The sequence below is a fragment of the Acinonyx jubatus genome, chromosome B2 (genome assembly GCF_027475565.1).
Source record: "Acinonyx jubatus isolate Ajub_Pintada_27869175 chromosome B2, VMU_Ajub_asm_v1.0, whole genome shotgun sequence".
Taxonomy (NCBI): Eukaryota; Metazoa; Chordata; class Mammalia; order Carnivora; family Felidae; genus Acinonyx; species Acinonyx jubatus.
This window is the reverse complement of record NC_069385.1, coordinates 112,609,971-112,622,777: the sequence shown is the minus strand read 5'-3', so window position 1 is coordinate 112,622,777 and position 12,807 is coordinate 112,609,971. Positions and strand designations below refer to the sequence as shown.

At 55.4% G+C, this 12,807-nt stretch overlaps 1 protein-coding gene across 2 annotated transcripts in view; it reads right to left on the bottom strand.

The window, feature by feature from the left end:
* Positions 1–12,807, bottom strand: part of KCNK5 (potassium two pore domain channel subfamily K member 5) — a 38,011-nt gene that overhangs the window by 14,290 nt on the left and 10,914 nt on the right. The window contains exon 1 of one of the 2 annotated variants that reach the window (XM_053222851.1): positions 3,708–4,310. The exons of the other annotated variant lie outside the window; for it this stretch is intronic. The gene's annotated coding sequence lies outside the window, so the exon portion shown is untranslated. Of the gene's footprint in view, positions 1–3,707; positions 4,311–12,807 lie in introns of those variants that run through there. 2 annotated transcript variants of the gene reach the window in all.

Genomic DNA, 12,807 nt, shown 5'->3' with positions numbered 1-12,807 from the left:
TTTGAGAAACGGGAGTGGGGATGTGGGGGACTAGTGGGGAACGGCTCGTCTGTCCAGCTGTGGGCCAGTCCTCCATCAGACAGTCCTTTCTGGGACTGCTGGCAGAGTGAAAGTGCCCCGGCCGGAAGGTGAGCACCTGTTAACTATCTTATTCCTAAAACCAATTAGAGAGTGGAAGACTAAAGTTAAGCCCTCGATTACCTCCATCCTCTGTCCCTCTGCACCGCTCAGACTGACTTGACTTCTCAAGCTTTCCCTAACTGGGGATGGCGGAGAGGGTGCTGGGCTTGTTTTCAGATGAGGAAACTGAGGCTCAGGGGCCTTAGATACCACACAGTCATTGAGGCAGTGGCTCTCAGTCCAGGCTGCCCAACACAACCCCCTCCCGGGGTGGGGGGGGGGGAGGGGGACGTTAAATAACTACAGTGCCTGGGCCCCCCGGCAAGTGTTCTGTGTAGTTGACCTGGGTAGTGAACAAACCCCACGGGGGATTCTGACGTGCAGACACTCACTGCTTAGTGTGGGGTGATGGGCGTGGACGCCAGGCTCCAAGCCTCCACCTCCCTGCCCCTGGGCATTCTCACTGGCCTCTCCCCTCAGCCCAGGTGACCAGGGTGTGGCTGGGAAGGCAGGCACACCTTATGAACGGGGTACTGGCGAGGGCCAGGCGGTGCCACCCTGATACCTGTGCCAGCTGCAGGCCCTATCGCTCCCGGGGAAGAAGCAGGTGTCTGTGGCAGGTGCAGGGACCCAAGGGGGCAGGGCCACACCGCATCTCAGTTGAGACCAGACCTCAGCTATTGCGGTATGGACTTTGTTAACTTCTTTTTTGCTTATCTGTAACTTTCAGATTTGTGCCAGTGCCCACCCATGGAGTATTTATTATGTTTTTAGAGGAAAGAAGGAAAGATGAATTGTTGGACACGTGGCTGGAATGCTAGGTTGGTAGGCTAGGCAATAGGGCTGAGGACCCAGGTCCAGCTCTACTCTGCCAGCCACTTGCTGAGATCTTCCTGGAACCCTGGACCTCTGTCCACTTCCTTCTCTGTAAAATGAAGAGGTTGGTCTAGGACTCCCGGGGTCCCCCTGCCTGTACAATGCATAATTTCCTCTGCCCAGAATCATGACTTCTGGGCCCAGTTCAGCACTTCCCAAATCCCCAATCCACAGCACATTTGAGAAGATACATTTTCATTCTCGAGACTCAGTTCACTGGCCACCAGCTCCAGCTCCTCCTGAGCCCCCAGCAAGTCAGGTCACCCACGTCAGGAGTGAGCCCTGCTCCTCGATCACGCTTCCTCTTCCTCGTGTCCCCTGGAGGATGCAGGACTGCAGGACGGAGAAGGCACCTCACTGCGTCTACTTCTCTTTGGTCCTTAAAGTAATGTGCCGGTGCTGGTCTGGGCTGCCCTCCCTCAGCCCAGGTGTCTCGGGCGGGGCTGTGTACAGAACACAGCACAGTCCCCTGCAGTGTTGGTCACACCTACAGAAACCCGCACAACCTCATTAGGCAAAGTGGCAAGTGGTACACCACCATGTCCTCAAGGCACACTTCAGGGGTCACCATACTACTGCTTAACCGGGACTGTGCATAGAGATGGTCCCGGGGGAGAGATTGGGAAAGTACTCCTGCCGGGGTCCTGCCCTCGGGGAATCGGCCAGCAATGGTCTGGGGCACGGAACTAAGATGATTAAATCTGCCCCGGGTGACTCTACTATTATAAGCGGCCAATTTCAAAGCCACTGCCCCAGACCTAAACTGTCCTCCCTCCCGAGGCCAGCCCCACCCCTTGAGCCAGTGCAGCAGGCCGTGGAAGCATGGCTGTCCTCCAGCCCACCTTTGGGCTTCCCCTCCTGCACCCTCCCAGGCCATCTCTCAGCAGCCTCTGCGGAGCTCAGAAGCACCACTGGATCTCACGCTCCAAGGGGCAAGCCCATGCCAGAGGGGAGTACGTTTTCAACAGAAATCTCTGGGTTTCCGATTTTCTCAGGCCCGGGAGCCCTGTTTGTACTCGGGAGGGACAATAAAAACAAGGCAGGTGACCCTGCCCCCATTGTTCTGGTAACCCCCCAGCAGCTGGGGGCCCCCTCCCGTGAGAGCTGAGCCCAGGGCAGAGCTTTGCAGGGACTGGCTGACCTGGGAAGGCTGCACGCTTGGCTAAAGCAAACAGTGAGGGCTGCTGGGGTCTGGGCTCAGGATGGGGCGTCAGCAAGTGTTCTCAGGCACTGGAAGGCTCAGCAGACGCACTGGACTGGAAATCCCGGTGTGTGCAGACATAGGGGACCTCGCCAGCCCAGCTCGGGGTCTCCCGGCACTGCTGCCTGAGAGCACTTCCTCCCACCCAAACACACACACAAGGTGATCCTCTGGAGCCATGTTCCCCAAATCCACCTCCTGCTTCATCTTCTTAAGGACCCAGGGCAGGTGGGATGTCCAGGGACACCTAAATGACAAGAGGGATATCCTTTATCCACCTCAGCTTCTCTGCCCAACAATTCACACCCACTGCCCTGCCCGGGGTGACCATGGCCTGGCCATGTCATGTCCTGTGCTGCTACCATCAATTCCTGATCTGGGATGCTGGGGCCTGGGGCCTGGGTTCATGACTTGGCCTCTTCCCTGCCCCCAGAATCCAAATTCTGGGAGTGTCGGACATCTCTCTGCCTTCCCAGATGTAGAGAAAATTGTTCGGCCAGGACCCCTCAAGCATGCCAGGTGGGCAGAACAGTCCCCTGTTCTGGGATGGGGACACTTGGGAGTGAAAGTGCCCCACACAGGGTTCAGCTTCTGGCTCGTCCTTTCCATACAAGCCAGCAAACCTCTCTGGGCCCCAGCCAGCAGCTCTAACAACGAGGCCCAGGAAGAGCATGGAGCTGGCACTCCCCTCCTTCTCACTTGAACCCACGATCGTCAGGCACCTCTCACACCTAGAACTCCTGTGGCCCTAATCTCATTCAAGGCCAAGACCCTGGAGGGAAGGGAGGCAAAATGGATATTCCTATTCCCATTTTGTAGGTGAGAAAATCAATCAGAGGGGGCTAGTGACGTGGTCGAAGTCACACAGCAAGCTGATTGCAAAGCACAGAGCAGAACCGACCAGAAGCCCCTGACTCTCCATTGAGGCTCCTTTCCGCCAAACAACCAGACCATCCATTGCCCATCCCGGGACTGGGTTGACAAATGCCAACCAGAGCGGAGCAGGGAAGGGGACAGCAGACAGGTAGGCAAAGGTAACAGATGACACAGAGCTACGAAAGCGTTGTGCAGATCTAGTTTTGATATTATTTAGGGGATGAGCCTATGCTTACACTCCCCATCTCCAACTCCCAGGATGCTTCTTAGATCCACCCGGACCTTGTGGTGAGGTAGAAGGTGCAAACTCGGAAGTCACCCTCCACGCAAGATTTCTAAAAACAGCCCTCGAGCAGCCACAAAGGAGGCCACAGGAACGGCTGACCTGCTATCTCCCCGTCCAGGGCTGACGACCTGACCTGATTCACCATCAGCCCGGCTGCCCCACTCCTGCCACCTTGCTTCCGGTCCTCCAGAGCTCAGGTCTGCATGCTGGCCTGCACAACACAAACCGGGATGGCCAAGCCACTTCAAAATCACAAACGTCATGTTTGGGACCCTCCACAAGCAGCCCAGGGATGAGCAGGAAAGGCCTGGGCTCTGAAACAGACGTGCCTAGGTGTCCACCACTCACCAGCAGGTCACCGGGGACAAGTCCTCTCCCCTCTCCGAGCTTCACTTTCCGCACCTGGCAAGCGGCGGTACCAAGACTGCATCGGGTTGGGGTGCACCTTACATGAAACAATGCACGGCTCGGTGTTGGGGATACATGGTGTGCCCCCAAAACAGGTACTGGGTAGAAAAGTGAACATGGGAAACACAAGGGTGATGGGGGGGCGGGGGGATGCCTGCTGGACGGGGCCTCCAGAGCTGCAATGAGAGAGCTGGGCTGGCTGCCAACGGTAGTGCCCTCCTTTCCGGCTACCACCGCCTGGAAGACCAGGGCTGGGGACACTACTTATGGCCACAGCCTGTTTATCTCCCCCAAGATAGAAGGCAGACTTCACTCATCCCTTATTCCTAGAACGGAAACTGGCACCAGTAAATACTCAGTATTAATGAATAATTGAGTCTCCAAGACAGATGCCTTTCCTAATCACATCTTCCAGTACACAAAGTTGGGTGCCAGTGCAGTTGATGTGGGTTCTGGCTCCGCTGGGTAAGGTGGGCAGTCCTGGTAGGTGAGGGCAGCCCGCATTGATGGCTCTGTTGTTTCTCTGCCCCAGTGCCTCTCCCCTGCCTCACCCCGCCCCATCCCACCCCACCTGTCTGCAAGGCCAAAGCCCCCAGAGGTCCTAGCCCCGATGAGTCAGCTTCCCTGCAGACTTTGGAACCATCAGGATTTCAGAGGAAGGAGGCACATGGGTGGGGAAGGGGAGGAGCCCAGGAGGCTCGTCAGGGTTGAGAGCCCCAGGTCTTCCCATGCATGTCCTTGCTTTCCTGCTCCCCCAGCAGTTGGAAGGACACTCTGTTCCAAGAAGCTCTCTTAAACCCTGGAGGCTGCTGGTCATGTTCCTCTGGACAGCCCTGGTCTCCCTTGCTGGGATGCTGAGGACATGGTTCCCCTCCGCCGACACCCCCACACTCCTGCCTCCATGGTATAAAACCTGTCCCTGATCCCTGCCTCGGTCATGCCTTCTGGTTACATCCATGCCCCTTGAGAGGAGGGCTGTGGCTGACATCACCCACCTCTTGTCTTGCAGAGTACCCCAGACCACAGGCAAACTCTCCCCCACCTAGGGGCCTCGAGAGTGGCCCCTCCACCTGCTCCTTCCTCCTTTCCCTCTCGCTTCACCCCGGCTGGTGGCTCTGGGTAATAAGTAACTACCCATCCTTGAAGGCTGGGGTTCTGATGATAAGGAATTATTAAGCTTACCCATTTACTGCAATTTGTTTAAGATGACTAGATGGTTAAACTGTAAACCCCTTCACTAATTTAAAAACAAACAAACAAAAAAAACCAACAAAAAAAAGAAGCCCACAGGGGTCGTAGGGAGTGGTATTAATTCTGCATGAGGGGTAGACAGCTGAGTTTCTCCACTCCTGTGGAGTAACCCTCCCGCCTGTTTATTGCAACCCCCCACCCTGCACCCAATCCTGGCCCCACTGTGTCCAAGCATGATCCCACCCCATACCTCTCCACAAAGCCCCCTGTAGGATTCTCCTGCAGGCCAACCACCTGTCATAAAATCCTTCCTTATTGTCTGACTCTAGCCTAAATCCCTCCGGCTGCACTCCAAGCCCATTTCCTTTGGTTCAGTCTCCAGCTGGAGACGGACAACAGCTGGCCTCCATCCTCCCTGGAATAAATTGTACAAGAAACTACCGGCAAAGTAGCACAGGCATTTTGGGATGGATGGTACTCTTTGCCCGGCAGGGGGCGGGGGGGGGGATGTGCTTCTGCCTTATGGGCCCCCAAAGCCCAGATCAAATCCCACCAGAAGGCTGAGTCACGATCAGAGACAAGGGTCAAGACCACAATGCCCGACGGTCGTGAAAATCCCTGGGCGGGATGCAAAGGGAGTCCCATCCTGAAGGGCGGATCCCCCACTCCCCAGACTGCCACAGATTTCACTGGTCATTCCACCAGGGGCGCTGGCCCCCAAGGCCCCATTTGGAGATGACAGAAATAAGACATAAACAGGCTCCCCAGTTTGGGAAAGGAAATGGGAGCCAGATATATGTAACCAGGGCCCCCCGGTCACAGGCTGCTAATACCACCCTTACCCAGGTAGGTCATGACAGGAGAAGGGCAGAACAGGCACAGCCACCTCAGCTTTTTCCATCACGCAGGGACGGTCCCTGGCCCACCTCCCATCCCCAGCCAACTGGGGCGTGGACGTGACCAGGGTGAAGAAACACTGAGGCATTTTGTGCTGAAGGTATGGAAAAGTACAGCCAGGCCCTCCTAGCTAGGGACCAGGGACAGGCCTGGTGACAGGAAATGGAAACTCTCTGGATGGCACAGGAGGAGAGTCATGTCTGTAAGGCAGCCCCGTTGCAAAACCCACGAAGCAGAAAGTATCAGGACCGTGGCTCACTCACTCTCTCTCTCTCTCTTCTTTACGAGGGCTGAGATTTTAAGCAACAGCATTTTTCAAGTCTGCTTAACCCCCTAACTCCCACCCAAGGGCTGGCGGCTCTCAATCTTCTTAGCAGAGAGCAGGAACTGTCAGTGCATGGGCCCGCACAGGGTCAGCTATTCTCCAGCCCCAGAAGTCATGACCTCCATTTCTTCACTTGTAAAACGGGAAGAACACTGCCTCCCCCTCCCCCCACACCCCCAACTCTCAGGGCTATGGATCCAAAGGCTCGATGGATGTGAACATGAAGGACATGAAGCAGGGGCACAGGCAAAGCCAGAGATGCCCCTGACTTAAAACTTGTGGTTTCTAAACGCCTCGTGCTGTTGGGATAGGCTTTCTTTCAGCCTCCTGGTGCATTGTGTGTGGCCAGGGAAGGCTCAAGGACAGGAAGGTACATGGCACGAGATTTCCAAGTCACCCAGGGGTCATGCAGGAGAGCGAAATCCGCTCCTCACGTGGCTGCATCCTGTCCCCCTGTGGAACTCAGTTTCCCACGAGAACACTACATGGCAGCTGGGACGGCCACTTCTCAGGCTCGTCCTGGGAGGTCCATTTACCCTTCCAGCCTGCTGAAAGTGGCTGTCTGTCCTGAGGGCCAAACAAGTGACCCATCAGTGGGCTTCCAGGACACAGCCTGTCACCTCCCAGGAAGAGTGGAGAGACCAGATGGCAAGATGGGAAGAGGGTTCCCTTCACCCTTACTCCCACCTTGGGGCCCTGGGGTATTCCCCTCTTCGGTGGGGCAAGAGTGCAGCTGTGCCTGCCTGTTACAAATGCCACATCTGGCCAGGCACAGCCCCGTACAGAACGCATCCAACCTAATTTAACCCAAAGAAAGAAGGGACCAGAGTTCTGGACGACCTTCCCTTGCACTGTGCAGCTCAAAGCTGGATCTACTGATTAAGTATTTACTGAGCACTGGCCATATGCTCTGATGCTGTGAGCCAAACAAGGGAATTGCAAGACAGGCTCTGCCTAGAAGGACTCGCAGTTCTGTCCAGATACGGGCAGGCACACAGGAAGTTACAGGATGGTGGAAGACACCACAACAAAGCAGCGGGATAAACGTCGAGGTCAGGACAAGCCCCAGGGCTTGAGCTATGCCTCTGTCAAAGTCCCAGCAACTGGCCACAAAGCAGGACAAGAAGCCCAAACCCAGATGGGGAAACGGAGGCTCACAAGACACAAACGACTAGAGCAGAGCCATCTCCCAGTCAGATGCTTCCGCAAGCTCTGAAAAGCGCCGGGCCCTCCTCCCCAGCCCCACCCTTGGGTCCTCCACCTTTCCTGGCCCAGGACCCATATCATGTACCCCAGAAGGAACCTGGAAAACTTGCCCTGCAGGTTCCGTCGGCCACCCCTTCTTCTATTCTTTCCAGATTTGGGGTGGAAGAGATGTTCATGGTTCTCATCCCAGGGGAAGATGTTCCCCGGGTGGCCACAGATCCACCCAGCCAGCGAGCCTGGACCTTAAGTGCAGGCTTTCCTCCCCAGGGCCGGGGAAGAGCTGCCCTTCACTGCAGACTGGGCTGAGGAACAGGGCGGAGCAGGCAATCAGAAGGAACTGACACCCTGGACAACAACTGGAGGTCCATGGAAGATGACTCACTGTCTACCTCAGCCTGGGCCCACCTCCAATGGAGCCAAGGTGGACTGATGGTGACACCAGGAATGACCCTCCCATCAAATACACACTCATCTGAGTCTGATGTGGCTGAGCGGGCAAGGCGGTCCACAGCCCTCTGCAATCTCACGCTTTCTGGGGTGTGAGGGTGGGTGTGCTAACCTCAGAAGGGCTTGCAAGTTTCCGGTCAGGGGCGGGGGTGGGGAGGCCACCCCCTACAGGTTCCTGGCACACCACTGTCCCAGCTCCAAGCCTGCCAGGCCGGGCCAGCTCTCCCCTCTCCCACCCCAGAGCAGGAATGGAATTTGACTAGACACCGCGAGAAGCCAGTGGGCCATTAGAAACCTCAACAGATTCCTATCAACACTCCAGTGCTGTCCAAGAGAACTCTCTGTGCTGTGGAATGTTCTATATCTGAGCAGTCCCATGTGGCTACCAAGCCTTTGAAATGTGTGACTGAGGAACTAAATTTTAATTTAAAATTAAACAGCCACGATATTTAGTCATTATCACGTTAAAATTAAATTAATTGGCAACAGGTGGGTGGTGATTACCGAACGGATGCAGAGTGAAACACAACACATCCTATCCAGACTCTCTCTCCCAGGCAGAGTCCGCCTTCCCCTGGTCCCTCACGTTCACCCAAGCCTCCGGAGGTAAACCGCAGCACGCTCCTGACTCTGAGTTACATGTGTGGTCCCGGGCTGACCCAAATCTCGCTTGTGCTCTGTGTTCATCCAAAAGGCAGGGCAAGGTCTCCCTGTGCCCCTTTGAGACTTGGCAGAGCTGGATGCAACATAACACTTGTCCGTGGGCCGCTGGAAGACACCGTCCCTTGTAGGGGACACTGGGCGCAGCACTGGGTACAGCCGCTGGGGCTCCCTGGCTCTGCCAGGGACCTCTCAGGGAACTGCACCCTCTCCTTGGTGACCGCCGACTTGTGTGTCTAGTCTCAAACACCTTGGTCTGCGGACCAAAGGCCCCCCCTGGTTTCCCCAGACATTGAGCCCCTTCGCCTCCAAGTGTTCAACAGCACGTCTGCCCAGGAAGTCACAACTTTGGCAGCTACATTGAAAAACAATAGCAACACACTGTTTAGCAATCACAGAACTGACACCAGGTTTTAGAGTACGTTCTGTTAAAACCGTGTTTTTGCTTTGTGCACCTCAAACATTAAAAATGAAAACAGCTAGCACAGAAGTGGCTGATGACATAAGCATATATCTTACCCTTTAAGAAAATTAAATTTCTTTGTTTTAAAGGCTTGACAACAGCATTTCAGAAAACTGGGGAGGCAGAGAAAGAAAGAGCCATCAATAATCCTGCCTCCAACTCAGTACTCACGCCTTCTGTTTTTACATCAAATTTCTATGACTCAACGCTAACAGAACCCCCACACTAACTTCAGAGTCCCAGCTGCGCTCACCCCCAGTCTTGTTTTTGTTTAACTTGAAGCCTGGCTTCTAGCTCAGTCCCACTTTGAGAAACACCAACCTAAGCACCACCCCCAGGAAACCACCCCCACCCCCAGGGCCTGGGTAGCTCAAGCATCAGGTGTCCCTGTGGTAGTCTGTCTGAGGGTTTCCCATCCACTGGCCACACAGCCCCAGACAGTCAAGAAGGAAGGACTAACCTGTGTGTGCAGAGCAGCGGGGGAGAGGGGCGGAGGAGTGTGTCCACAGACACAAGACCAGCTTCAGGAAGGGGAGGTTTTAAGGCCTGTACACAGTGACCCCAACACAGAGCAGGCAGAGGAGCCAGGGGGTTTGACCACATGCAGCTCTCAGCCCTGGAACGTTCCAAAAAGAGAGGTTGTGCCAAAGCTGAGATCAGTGAACCTGAGTCCTCAGCAGGCTTGATGCAGATGGGAGACTTCTGGAGCAGGACCCAGAAGTGGCCCCTATGTCTCCAAAGTTGCCCTGCCCCAGCACCGTGGCGCCTGCCCTGGGTCTAGACCCAATGCACACCTAACCCAGGGAGGTGTTAACACTTTGCCAGGCAACCTATAGACCTGTCCCAAGAGGGCGGTGCGCAGGTGAGGTTCAGAGAGGTGGGGGCAGTCCCAGAGAGCTTGCTGGGTGGACATAGAGTCTGGCTGGCCAAGACCTCCATTGGGAGGGCTAGGGACAGTTTTCCAGATTGGAAGTGGGTCCACCTAAAAGGCAAAGGAGGGCTGTGAGGGTCCTGCCTCTGAAATTTGAGGGCTGGTGGAAGAGAGGCCGAAGGAAAGAGAATACAGCTCATGGTTCGGGTATTCATTAATAATTACCCCTTACTCAGTACTAGACTTGTGATCCACTGGGGCACAGGTTGAGGGCCTCACGGCGGGGGGGGGGGGGGGGGGAGTGCAGACCCCCAGGGTAGGGAAGACATGCCCAGAGAAGGAGGAGGCTCAAAGGAAGGTGACCCCCAGGCTCAGGGGAGCCTTCCCTGACACCCCTGGCCCAACGCAACTTTTCTCCCCTGGTGCACCCGAGGCCCCCACAACATGCCAGCTCCCTACTCAGTAATTCTCCATACACATTGCATAGCCCCACGCCAACCTCAAAAGCAGAGCTAACATCTAATTCTTCCCAGAATCTCCACAGTCCTTAAACCAGCATATGTACTAGGCATACGGCAGGTGCTCAGCCAAGTGTCTAATTGGCCTTAGGGAGCAAGTCCTTGGTTCCGAGGGGGGCAGCCACCTGGCCCAGTCACACAGCAAGTCAGCTGAGTAAGCCCTAGGCCCCCACTCCCTGGGCCACTTATAAGTAGATCTCTGGGCTGCGGCTAGAGTCTGGGGGATGGGAGAGACGGGGTGTTGAAAAGCTGATAATCAGGACACCCTCCCTTTTCCTGCTCCCCAGGGGGTGCTGACAAGACACTACTGCATCAGCTTGCTCCACTTAGCCCACTCAGCACTCACTTACCCTCAGTGAGAGGCACTGCTCTGGGGGGCCGGGATGCTGACAAGGGAAGGGCGTGCTTCCAAAGCTAACACTGTCAGGATGCATTCCACGACCCAGGAGGCCAGAGTTTTATTTGAACAGCAGAAATGGGGAAGGTACGGGGCTGCTGTTCTTTCTCCTCCAGAGGGTCTGTCCACAGGTGCCACCCTGCGCCTGGGACGTGGGAGGGTCAAGAAACTTGCACTTAGACACAAGGGGCCCGTCCTGGGGTCCTCAGCATGCTGCAGTCACCGACCTCTATCCTCAGCCATGGGAGCAGCATCGGGGTGGTATTTCCACTGCAGGAGGATGGCAAGACTAAAGCTATTCCCTACCAAGGTGTAGCCCAGAGTTCTGCTGGGGGCCTTCCCCTGGGGAAGCCAAATGGGGGCACACGTCACAAGTACAGGTTTAGCTGCTGAGGAGGTGGCAGTAATATGGGGACTCAGGTGGAAATCTCACAGCTACACCTCCCCCGTCGGCTCCTTGATTTTTTTCTCAAAGCCTCGGTCTCTGGGTGCCCTGACCCACAAATTCTGTCATGAAGGGTAGGGGCCTGTTGGGTCTGTAAGGATGATGGAGAAAAGGGGCTGAAGGCAGGAAAGGAGTTGACAGACCCGACTCTGAACTGTGGCACCCACTTACATAACCTAAGCTTTCCTGCTTTAAATGTTTTCATGCTGCAAATGGCAAATGAACCTATATCTGGTCAATGTGGTCAGGAAACAGTGGTGTCAGAACCCTGAAGGCTGCAGAACACAGCGCTCAGCAAAGGCCAAGCAAGCATGCATGGGGAGCTTTTGGGGTGCTAGGAACCAACGGGCCCCGAGCAGAAAATCCAGCCCCAAGGAGTGGCTGGTAGCCTAGAAAGATCGGCAGGACTGGCGCTAATTTAGGACACCATGAGAGGCCACTCTGCAGAGCCCTGGCTCTGGACTCTGAAGGCCTGGGTTCAGGCCACTAACTAGCTGTGTGACCTTGGTTATGTTATTTAATCTCTCTGCTTCAGATGCATTATCTGCAAAATGAAGTTCCCCACAGCAGCTATCTTACCACTGCTGGGCAGTCGGTGCAACGTGACAGTGGCCCTTGCCTGGCCCATGGCACCTTTTCCCCCACCAAGTGCCAGCTACCGTTACTACTGTAGCACTGTGGTTCTGCCCCTCTGCCACCCCTCCCCACAGCAGCTCACGTTACTGGTGGACACAGACCTCCAGGTCTCCATAAAAACTGAAAACGTGCTATGAGCGTACAGCATTTTAGACCACCTCTCCACCCTCAGGAGACAGCCTCCCACCTATATCAAGGCCGAATGCGATCAAAGGTTGCGGTCCAGAAAGAGGGGAGACCACGTGGGTAGCAGAGTCCAAATCACACTGCAAGAATGTTGGCTTAGTCTGAGGGAGAAGCCACTGAGGGTTTTCTGAGTTTGGGGAGGGGGTGTGGACACGATCTGAGTCTCCGAGGACCCCTGATGGCTTTAAGAGTGGCCAGAAGAGCTCTTAGGAGGTGTGGCAGTCACCTTTCAACCTACGTCTTGGGGCCACGGCTTCCAAGAAGCCTTCCCTAATTGCCCCACTTAGCTCTAATTACTCCTTTATTGTACTTCCCTGCACAGTAACCTTGGGAAAGTTACATAACCTCAGAAGGTCTGGGCCTTGGCTCTGGGGCTGTACAGGGAGGCCAGTTAGGTAACCACTAAGCTCCCTTCAGCCTCACAATTTATGATTTGCCGCCAGGAGATGTGCCCGGAGCCTGACCCTCCTCCCCCATCAGCCACTCTTGCCAGCCTCCGGGGGAGGGGGGCATGGGGGGTGGGGAGAAACCAGCCAACGAGACAGTTCCTTGGGTGCAAACACTTGGGGTGCAGAATCCTGTGATAGGGAAGCTCCCTGGGGAAGCATGAGATCATTTCTGCTTCTTTCCGAGCCTACAGTTACCACAATCTCAACTTTTGCCTCTTGTTCCAGAAAAACTCACTCATGGGTGGGGAAGTTGGCCCTCAAGATCACAGAAAGGGGTGTGCTGGGCAGGTTAGGAAATCAAGGCAGGCCAATTTAGCTTAAGTAACATTAAGTCCTCTGTACCCCAAAA